Source organism: Tubulanus polymorphus, chromosome 12 (assembly GCF_964204645.1).
Source record: "Tubulanus polymorphus chromosome 12, tnTubPoly1.2, whole genome shotgun sequence".
NCBI lineage: Eukaryota > Metazoa > Nemertea > Palaeonemertea > Tubulaniformes > Tubulanidae > Tubulanus > Tubulanus polymorphus.
The window spans coordinates 6,483,754-6,495,992 of NC_134036.1; the positions used below are offsets into that span (position 1 = coordinate 6,483,754).

The window sequence follows — 12,239 nt, forward strand, 5'->3', positions numbered from 1 at the left end:
TGGGAACTCAGTGTGTGTATTTGTGGAATTTGGTGAATCATTAACTGCTAGACAAGACATGACACGTGTGAGTAGAATTTCTGTTGCTCTTTAAAAATCAATCATGAGGAAGCAGTTATCTATTTAAACCTAGTGTTTGCTGAATTTCAAAAGAATTGTAAATTGAGTTATTTACAGCAGCCCGTAATTGTGTTGCGGCAATTGTAATGCGGGGATTTAGTAAGAGCACCATTTCTATGTAAAATAGAGGATTTGGCAACATTAGGTTAGCAATCGTATCTGATCCAAATCGTTTCGATCAAAATTTGTGACGAAAACCAGCAAATTGTTAATGCATATAAATCACGATATCATTCTAAACCTAATGTTGATATCATGTAATGTACGAAAACCTTAATTAGTAGATTGGAAAATGTCTTAGAAGATGGTGACGCTTTGTTCCTTGCGTGGAAATCTTAAATGGTTATTAGGCAGCAACGATTGTCTTCTTGGAATGATAATTTAAAGATAGCTTTTCGATTATAATCGATTATCCATGTTGTATTGAGAGAGATATAGTTCCATTTCTAGCAGGGAAAACCTTATTCCTCGGTCTTGTCTGTCTCCATTCGAGGACCGGTCGCTCAAGATTTGGTAACAGTCAGCCAGTGAATAGTTGACGTAGTGACAGTTAAAAGTTCCTCATTACTTTGCTATTCATCCGCCGCTTATCTTTAACCATTTCTTTTATCTACTTTGAAGATTTTGGGATTTTTTTTACCTCGGGGATTTTTACCCTGGGGATTTTTAACTTTACCCACAGACCAGGCTGGGCAAATATTAAGTCACTGTAGTCTATGACCCGGTGACGGTCAATATGACGCGATTATAATTGCGACTGTGCCTGATGTCTGTACGGTCTACGGTTTTTATTCGCCAGTCAGGGCCGCACCCAGTGGTCGACAGGAATACGCTCAGGGTCACTTTATGACCGCAGATGTAAGAACATAAGAACGGTTGGTCACTCGTCAGAATGATGTATTTCATATACAGGCACCGTAGATCAGCGAAAATATTGAAATATAGCGTATGAAAGATCAATATGCACAAATTCTAAAAAGCGACAGCTCAATAAATATAACGACTGTCCAGAGACCAAAACTAGAAAAACACTTGGCGCGAGTAAAAAGTGATGCGCGCGTGGGTCGATTTTGAAATGCCGGGTGCGCATCGATTCGGCTCGATAAAACGCCGATATAGATTTCACTCAATATCAAGCTGTGCAATCATTGGTATAATTTATCAACTATTTCGCACAGCGCGTTTTATTCTTTCGCTGACAGTTCCTGCATTCTAGGCGACGAGATATTTTCATTTCGAAAGTTGAACAGGTTAGAAGAAGGTAAGCCCGGAGATGAAATATTATTCGATTATTTCCTAATCAAACGTTCGTTGTCGATGTATGCAGAATCGAAGTATCGTGAGAAAATTTTGGTTATGGATTTTGTGCGGCTAAAGTATAATACGTTCCGTGAAGGGCTTTCAAAGACGAGACCACGAAATGTATATAGTTAGAGAGGGAAGAGCGAGTGGTGTGGGCGAGTGGTTTCGTTCCGACGAAGAGATCATTTCCTTAAAACTAATATTTACTTTTCGCCGGAGCTCCGTTAAACTGCTACTGGTTTTTGGAATCACGATCCACACTCGGTAGGGTTTCGGGTATATTCTGGACCCAATTCCAAAATTTTGGTCGAGGGGTGCGGGGAACAGCTTGAGCGTATAGTGGGTTCGAATCCATTGACCGGTGAAGATGACGGTTATGCGACTTTTTTACTCTGGACCACGTCCCATAGTTTTAATTTTACATGGGCGAATACGTTTAGTTGACTAGAATATATTAGGGCCTGAATTTTCAGTAAACTATATCGGACGAAGTAGTATATATATTATATTCATATTCCAACCGTTCTCACTCTTGATTCAAGTACTAACATTAACATCTGTCACGTTAAGAGAATTGAATTGAAATGTGAATAATGTATTAAACGTATTAAGCGTAAAATGGATAAGCAAATTACATATATTATACAGTTACAAATTATAAATTACAGTAGCCGAACCTGAGGCAAGGCCCTAAGTAAATAAAATACGTGGTTATAGCATATTTACGAGGATTATTCATTGACTGATAATACCATCTAGTTAAGTAACATATTTTGAGTATTTCTACATTTAACCAAATGAAGATATTAGATCACACAATCTCGTGTTTTAAAGATAATATACTAATTCTATTTTTGGACCATTACTTTTTCTTTTGTACGTAAATGACATGCTACATGTTTCTAAGTTATACAAGTTTATACTGTTTGCTGACGACACGACCATTTCTTGTAGCAACAAAGATCCTATAGAATTAATTCGTACCGTAAACCGCGAACTGATAAAACTATCTACGTGGTTTAGAGCAACTCTCGTTGAATGTAAAGAAAACAAGCTACATGAAGTTTGGCAATTTTAGATTACCAGACAATACAGAAATCAGTATAGACAATCAACCTGTTGCTTATTCGTGCACCAACAAATTTCTTGGTGTGAATTTTGATGAAAACCTAAACTGGTCAGCACATACTGCCTATACATCTGCCAAAGTTTCACGTGCTATTGGTTTATTGTTCAAAGCCCACAAATGTCTACCCCAGCCCATTTTGCCCACACTTTATCATCCCTTAGTTTTACCATATTTCCAATACTGCAACATTGTCTGGGGACGTACATATCCAATCCGTCTACATCATCTTAGCATCCTACAAAAACGGGCTTTACGACTTGTATATAATGTACCTTACCTAGCACACTCGAGTCCACTCTTTAAACAAGGCAATCACCTTAAATTAACTGACATTAATAAGCTCCAAACAGCAAAGTTTCTTTTTCAAGCTGATGTGCAACCAGGTACCTAATACCCTACGACATATTCTTTCATATAGGTCTGGTCAGCAACATCATATTCTACGAAATGCCAATAATTTAAATATACCGCAACATCGCACTACGAAACGCTCGTTCTCTATTAGTATAGCAGGCCCAAAGCTCTGGAATTCTTTACCAATCAACATCCGAAATAGTTAATCTCTTTATAGTTTCAAGCACAATCTCAAGAAGCAACTCATGTCAACCTATTAATCAACATCTAAAATCATGAGCAAACCAAAATACTATAAACGTGTAGAAATTTATTTTATGCAGAAATGCTTAACTTTTTAGGGATTATATCTCATTCGTCGAAATGGGAGGACTTTTCTATTGTTCTTAAATTATCCCGTTAATCAATAACAGTCTACCATCAATTAATCCCATGACTAGTTTATGCTATAACATAGAATTTTGCATCCTTCTCATTATCCAAATAGTATCATTCCATCATTCTCAATGTTCTTCTTTTCATAATTGCATTTTTTTGTTATTTGCGCCAGGGCCTCGGCTTGACAATCACTTAATGATTTCCGAGGTCCTGATGATTGTCATGCAATATACATAAACATTTTGTAACAATTATGTATTTATATTTGTATCATGATAATCATCAAATAAATCAAATCAAATATGTAATTAACAATAGATTACCTTTATTCCATTTAACGCCTATTCAAACAAAAACAAGTGACAGAAACTTGTTTCCGTGTTTCTGTGATGCCCGCCCGCACTTAGGGCCAGGCTTCAAAATATACAGCGTATGCCATTAAACTGACTTCAAATTAATCTAATGTTACAAACAAAATATCACTGAATTAACCATTAAATCGACCGGTAGTTTCATTCTCACCGTTTCGAACTGATGAGACTAATTGTGACCGAACTCGCGCGACATTCAAATCAACAATGCAGAAAACCCGTTATCGCTGCATTGAAAAATGTCTTATACCATTTTTTTCTAAAGAAGCATTATTTTAAATCTGCTACATTATGTAATATGCGATTGGTTTACTGAGACCTCATTGAAAACTGTTGATTAATCAGAATTTGGGATTTTTAACTTTTTGGATTTTGGACTTGGTTGTAGGTTAAAATCCCTTTGGTAAAAATCCCAAAATGTTCACACCAGGTAAAATCCCCCCTAGGTGATTTCAAAGCAAGCTTTTTCTACAATTTTATTCATTTGTAATGAGACTGCAATATGTTTGAACTGTGCAGTGAAATCTTTCGTTGCGATAAATTCTTTAGTAAACTTTTAGAATCAGCAGACAAATTGTTAGAATTAATGAGAATAATTAACTTTTTATTTGAAATATCTAAACATTCGGACTGGAATATTTTTGAACTGTGTTGTATTAGAGCTGTGTAATGCCAATAATTATTAGAAATGATGAACTTTTGATTTGAAATATTTTAGATTCAAGTTAGTGTCATATATTATGATGAACCCTTCCATTATAAGCTGTGCGATAACTTTAAGTACTAATTTAGTATTTATGAACTGTTAATTTGTAGTATGCTTTTATTCAAATAGTATATCTATAGGTTGTATGGGCCTGATATCATCGATGTTGTTCCACAGTAACGTATGAATAAATTGGATATATGTATCAATAATATGAATTAATTGACCTTAAAATTGCACGTGCTTACATTCCATTAAAAAAGGAAGGAGAGGGATTTTTACCTGCTTTGAAGAATTGGGGATTTTTACCAAGGTGATTTTACCGCTTACCAATTACCTATATTTTCTTATTCAAATTTTAGGCGTTGAAAATGCTTGCTTACTTAATGACTCGTGTATGTGCTGTTGTTGTGGTCGTGGTCAGTGCCGCGTCATTTGCAGAGGGTGAGTAACGGACTGGGGAAATAATGCGTAAATTCGTAGGTTTACAATATTAACATAAATATCAAAGCGACATTAATCGACGAATCGATTTGTTCGTCTGAATGGTCGACATAAACGAGGTGAATCGTTCGTCCTCACCTTCGGGATCGGCGCCGGCCCTATGTCTGGGCGAAGGTTCAAGTACTCATTCAATTTAGTTAAAACAATTGACTCATCGCACATTCCTTTTTAAAATGTCATCTTCTTTTTAAGTATAGGTTGCAAGTCATCGGGTTCTGCGTGTAGCGATTTCACTGAGTGTTGCAGCCGGTCCTGCACTATAATGAATAAATGTTACTAATCGTCGGTGACAATTGGGTTTCCTATTGGATATACTTTTGGCGATTTTTGAAATATCCGATTATGAAACTGAACCGCAGTCAGGTAACTGACTGACTCGAATTGAATTCCTATTTGTAACTCAGTCGTCAAATCTCGTGTTATAATTCAATAAATGATTCGTTATGATTCAATAAAGGTGCGAATAAATAAATCAATTATCGGGTTGTTAACTGTTGTTAGAATTCGTCGGTGACGATTTCTAAAGTTACAAATAAGATGCACCGTTCCATTACCGGCAAGGAACCTCAATCATCCATTCGAGTTCCGCGTTTTCTCCCTTGACCGGGCCCGCAAGATGTCGCAATAAGTACTTTACCCGGAAATGTGTATCTACAGACACGCTGTGTAGATATAGACACGCTGTCCCAGGAAACAAAGAGTGATTATATGTAGACATTTAGACATCAAATACAGGGCTGATATGAAACATAGGGAAAATATGTACGAGCAATACAAGTAATTTTTGACGCCTTATGAGACGTTACCATTATGAAACCTAAACAATGTTAACCATTCAGCATCATTTTACAAACGACAACCGTAAATCGATGTGCAAAACGTCACAGGTCTATGTGTTCACATACAAGCTATTTGGCAAAATTTTATTGATAAAGATGTAGAATGTCTTTCTGTGATTATATAATGACCTCTATTTGAATGTCGAAATGTTATATTGCATTGAATATCATTAGAAAACGTATTGTAACAGTAATGGGTGTATGGTTACATCAGAAGCGGCAGGCATACATCGAAATGATAAGTAAATCGGATTTAAGGTCAAAACGGCGGATGTATATACGATTTTGAAGGCCCTGACATGGGGATGCTGGTGGAATGACGAAGCTATCTACAATCTGTGTAGGGCCGGTGTGAATTTCATCGGTCGCTACAAGCAGTCAATATAAAAATGCGTAAACATATAATTTCACTATTAAAATGTTTTAGACAATATGTTGGACATTAGGGGTATGCAGGTTTCATGAGGTTAGCAATTTATAAAAGCAAAGCTGCCATATACGGCTCCGCGTCGTGTGATGGCATGTGTGTTTGGTGACAATTTAATTCAATGCTTTATTGATCCTTCTTACATACAAAATCCCAAATTCAATAAAGTTACAAATTTTAAAGTAAGAAAATGCATTACAAAACACATGCGTAATTCATACAGAATAACATAAACAAGTTATTTTAAATGACATTAGAGGATATGGAGTGACTGCCAAACCGGGACCGGGCCGGCTGGAGGCCACACATGCTCCAAAGTCGAAGCAGACATCCAGACGAGCTTTTTCCTCAAACCATGGAGGCAATGAAGTTGTAGGTCAGCTTAGAGGCAAATGTGAATGTAATCGGTTACAAGTTATCAATTATTGACAATTTTCAACCAAAAAACCACTACTAGTACAGTCGACCTCGTATCAGACCCAATCACCAAATCTCATAATTCCCCAAATTTCTCAAAACTTCGGTTTCAGATTTTCAATTAAACATAAGCTTATCCCAAAAATTCTACATTTTTTCGCAGGCGTCAAATGATTTATTAAAATTAATTTTCTTGTTAGCTTTGCTGTACTAAAGTCCATTCATCCATGGATCATTTCCAAACTGCTCGTCCACTTTCCCCGTAAATACATTGTTCAGTGTGATTCTAACGAATTCATGTTTTCTTCTAGGACTCTCTTGTAAACGTCATCGTGAATACTGGACGTGCAGGTGTTCACGTGTAACTTATGTGGATTGATATCATTTCTACATCTCGGTCCATTAACCGGACTAATAGCGAACTAACCTGATGACATGTGAACTAACCGGAGGGACTATCGGTGAACTAGCCGGACTACGTGTGAACTAACCGGCCTATATGTGAACTAACTGGACTATTAGTGAACTAGCTGGACTATGTGTGAAGTAACCGGACTAGATGTGAACTAACCAGGCAAATAGTGAATTACCTGGATTGAATGTGAACTAACCGGAGACCATTGGATAGATTGCCAAACTTAAAGTGAATTGCTACTGGCAAAATCAGTCAGCGGTTGACTCCGTGAAGGTGTGGAACTCTGGAAGTGGATTTGTGAGACCCGGTGGATTATTAACCGCTAGACAAGTGAGCAGACATGTGTGAGTAGAATTTCTTTTCAGTTTTGAAAAATAATTAGGCCCTATGAGCATGTTATCTATTTAAACAAAGTGTTTGCTGAACTTCAAAAGGTTAATTGTTTATTAAGTTATCTGCAGCAGCCTGTTATTGTGTTGCTGGAATTATAATTAATTCGGGGTTTTAGTAAGAGCATCAATCTCTCTGTAAAATTGAAGATTTTGCATCATTCGATACAAGATCATATCTGATCTAAATTTCATCGAAATTTGTGTCGAAAATTAGTGGGTCAAAACACAAAATCCAGAATATCTAATCGTAATATCAAATTCAAGAACTAAAATCGTGATCGGTAATGTCTATTGCAACCGCTGGACCGTGAACGTGTCTCTCTTTCTCCCTCCCTATCGTCTCCGCTACTGCCGCTTCTGCTACTCATTCGGCTTAGTCGAAAATACTTCAAATATTTCGCATTAAAAATACGTACGTTGCAAATTCAAGAAAAAAATAACAAAGCAACCGAATTTCACGTTTTCACAGTAATCCTCGTTCTAGTTTGTTCACTGACTGCTATATGTTATGAGCTGATCGTATCATTAAACCTCATACACTCGAAAACACTCATACACTCGTTTTTCTCTTTTGGTTTAATCTCAACATCTTCTGACATCACCCGCAAGAGCGTCACGCGTCTGGTGAACCATGGTGAGTGGTTATTTCAACTCCTTATCGGAATGTAAAACCTAAATTAAGGTTCGGGGTGGCTGGCAAGTCTTCGCTTATAGTCTTCTAAGCGTTCTGGCACAGACAGATTTGAGGGCTCTTGCCCATACCGACTTAATTTTAAGGCGGATACACCACACCGTTGCACGCGCAGCAAATAACGAACTATAATCATGTTTGTGCTTAGAGAATAAGTACTAGCGTTATACTGAGTAACGTTCAAGTCTAGAGGCGGCCGAGCGAAAATCTGTCAACCACCGAGATCGGGACTTGAACGACGGACCTTTCGCTCGCTGGTCGACTGCTACAGCAGTATAGCTACCATGGTGACTGGTTAATCTTCGGTCATACTTGCTTCCCTGCCTTGACAGGAGGTAGGATCGGGGTTAGGCATAGGGTTTGTTTTACAGCTATAGGGATAGAATGACGCTTAGGTTGAATAGTATACCTAATTTAAAATATTCGAGCGGATTAAACGAACCTAGGTTGTCGTCGAGTTACGGTAGTAGGATGCTGCGTCGGGTTCGAATGCTGGTACATCTGCTCCATTTTCTCCAGATCTGCTCACTCCATTTTGATAATCGTGTGACTCTTGGAAATGAATTGTCATTCGTAGACACGAGGTACATGAGTTTTTCCGTGTCTATAAAGATTATATCCAACCGAAATCTATCCGGGAAATATATTTATTTCCATTTTGGAATTCGTCGACATTGACTCCATCCACTCTTGCCAATAACAGTTATGAAAAATCAATATATCTTTTTCGAACGGGTCAACGATTGAGATGTGATTTATTCCATTTTGGAAATGGAATTCTAATAGTCGTTATGAAAATCATCACCATCATCATCAGTTACATCAGTAAGCGCCGCTGCGCCATGATGTTGTGTACTTTAGGCCTATGGTCTCCACTACTAACCGACGAATCATAAACGGTAAACAACCCGATCATTGATTTATTCAGTCTCACTTTTATTGAATCTAATTATAACACGACATTTGACGACTGAGTTACAAATATAAATTCAATTCGTGCTTGTCCACAACCTGGTAAGTGAGTCGGTCGTCGTTCGGTTTCATAATCGGATATTTTTCCAAACCACCACAAGTATATCCGATAATAAACCCTTGTCACCGGCGATTATTTGCAAATTCCGCTGACACATGCATAGTCGCAACAATCAGAAAAACTCTGACAAGGAATCTTCACTGTGCAACTTGCATTTCCTGAATATATGAAAATTGAATCTTGAAGCGAATGGCTGTTCTACGGATGAACACACGACCAGCAATGAACACGACGATAAGCACAATAGATGCTCTCGTTCGTGTCAATCATTCGGACGAATCTATGCGGGAATTTACGATTATACATGCGTACATGCATTCGAGAACAAAACTTCGCGCGTTAATCGAACTGTTCAATTATGTCGGATTATTGATATCGCGCATCATCTCTGAATGAAATTTTATTCGTCAAAATCAATACGTTCTCGATCGATTAACCGACTCCGCCTAAATCGATACCAGACTAACCGCGATCCGGCAAATGAAAACAAGATTTCCGTTTGCTTCTAATGTTTTTTTAATATAAAAAGATCGCCTAGACCGGTATCGCTCTATTCGGTAATCTGCTTTAACTGGAATAATTTATGCTTGAGTCCGCACCTAAACCGGTAAATTGTGACGGCTCTTCACTTGAAGTGCTGTATTTCACAATACTATCAATTTGTCTCTCTCTATTGGCCATACGCTACTATTACTGCACATTAATTACATAAATTGGCAATATTTTTTCATAACGACTGTGCATCACGAGGAGAAACTAAGAAAAATGTTGCGAAATGCAATAGAACGTATAACGTCAAGTCGCAGGCACTCACCAATATAGGCTTGGGATACAGTTCCTGGGGTTATTGGGGTTAACACAGATACACTATCGATAACCCCAGGAACCTTTCCAAAGCCCATCGGCAAGTGCCAGAGGTCAAGTCTATTCAGACTTGTGTGTTTGTTGCGATTCTTCAAACCGGTAAGCGCCTAATACGGTCGAAAATGAAGGTCCCGATTGTATACTCATTTACATTTACAGGCGGAGTCTGCTGTAATTTACTTGAAATTTATGTTTTTCGTAGAATCCTATGAAATCGTGTATATTACGTACATGACCCCAGTAACTTACGTGCATCTATAAGTGCTGCGGCACTGATCACAGTCACAACAACAGCGCATACGCGAGTCATTAAATAAGCAAGCATCTTTGCGTCTAGAATTTGAAATTGATTTATTACTAACTTCTGGCATCATAGAAAATAGACAAGCGTCTAGTTGAAACTGACTTATCTGATGACATATAATCAACCTATTTTACTAAATATATATTGCGTTATTAGATTTTTATAAGCTAAAAAACAACCGTTAATCATAGTCAAAGCTTCAAAGCGTCAAATGCAATGTTCATTTGTAATGAACAAAATATGGTTATATAATTAGAACTCGCGCTAGACAAGCGTCTAGTCAAAACTCACTCGATCGATGACAAAATTATCAACCTATTTTGTTAATATATATATTTTGCATTTAGTCTGCATTTCAGCGTTTGATTATGAAAAATTAAGGATTGAAAATTTCGTCGCCGGGCTTACCTTAGTAGCTTCTATCGATGGAGTCAATTTTGAAATGATTATATCTCGTTTACAAAACTCCGATATCGGAACCTTAAATTGGTGTTTCGTTTAGCAAAATCGATTCGCATCCGGCACTTTAAAATCGATCTATGCGCGCATCACTATTTACCCTCACAGAGTCATAAATTTAATCTCGTGATGAAACCATTATATTCAAAGAGCTATCGCTTTCGTAATCTATGAATGTTTAATATATGTTATTTTCAATACTTTTGCTGATATGCTGTGCCTGTATGGAACGCATCTTTCTGACGAGTAACGGTCTCAGATCGTCAAACGGGGTACCCTCAAAACAGCTATCCCGCCAGAAGGTTTAACGAGCAGTAGGTCGTTTGTTATATTTTGTTAAGACGAGTTGATATTTTCAGTTGATTGTAAATATTGTATACTTTATATAAAGGTATCCCTCATTATACCATAGAAATGGTTGTAGAGTAAAATATAATCCTAATTGTAATCATAATCCGTTAGTTATCAAAAATAGTTCATTTTCGATGAACTTTGAAATGGATTTTTAGACCCCCGTCAAATCCATATGTTATCACAACAACCACCAAAATACAAAATGTTAATTCTTCTACTCGGATATCGGTAACATTTTCATGAATAATTGATTCCTTTATGAGGGGAAAGTTCATTTAGATATAATTGAAATGTAGAAGAAATCGAACGCGAAAACGGAGGTGCTAAGGTTATTTTGCAAACAACCTAAACACTTGAAACCAACATCTCCAATGAATTTGTGTAGAAACCTGGATATATTTGTACGATGAATGGGCAACGATCTTGTTTATGGAAACTGAATTTTCACGAACACTGTATGTCCCGTGACCCACAGTTCAGTCCTTGTTATCTTGGAATTAAAAGACATTCGTGAGTTCGTTTCATTTTCTCTTTTTTTTCCTGTTTGAGTAGGTTTTCAAAAAGTTTGCATTAAGCAAATAATGGTTTTACTTTGATGGTAAAGTATCTCTTTATTGATTCATACACTCAAAGGTAAAGTAATGGGAAAGTTAGGGCAAAGGACAAATGACAAATCCTACCCACCGGTCCTAACCACTTTTTAAAATTAACAAAAATTTAACAAGAATTAAATGAAATATACACACAAATCGTTTAGCCTGTTAAGCCAGTGTATTTGTTATCCAATTCTTGTTAGATTTTTGAGACTTTTCCGGAGACATTCTAAATCGATAGTAAATGAGAAAAACTGCAAATTTAAATGTTATCAACGGACCTTAAAAACTGATCGTAGAAATTAGATTAATTAACGTGCTTTATATTAGACTTTAAGGATTTAAGATGAGGTTTGGGTCGATATATCGCCCTGATTCACGGTATCGTCGGTGAAATTTTACTCAAAATCCATTTCCTAATTCAGTCATTATCATTTCCATTGTTTCGAATGATTATCGATTTCATCTGTCGCTGGTTTACGTAAACTCACTCGTCGATTCACGATGACTGTTCGTCGAGCTTGAATTTCAGTTAGCAGAAGCTCGAGTGCAGCAGGTGACTGAGATCCACAGTTTAGAATCGTTAT

At 37.1% G+C, this 12,239-nt stretch overlaps 1 long non-coding RNA gene across 1 annotated transcript in view; it reads left to right on the forward strand.

Moving 5' to 3' along the window:
* LOC141914304 (uncharacterized) overlaps window positions 1–4,776 on the forward strand; it is a 288,650-nt gene extending 283,874 nt beyond the window's left edge. The window contains exon 3 of the long non-coding RNA XR_012620762.1: window positions 4,723–4,776. This is a non-coding gene — a long non-coding RNA (uncharacterized LOC141914304). The remainder of the gene's footprint in view (window positions 1–4,722) is intronic.
* Window positions 4,777–12,239: the final 7,463 nt, after the last annotated feature.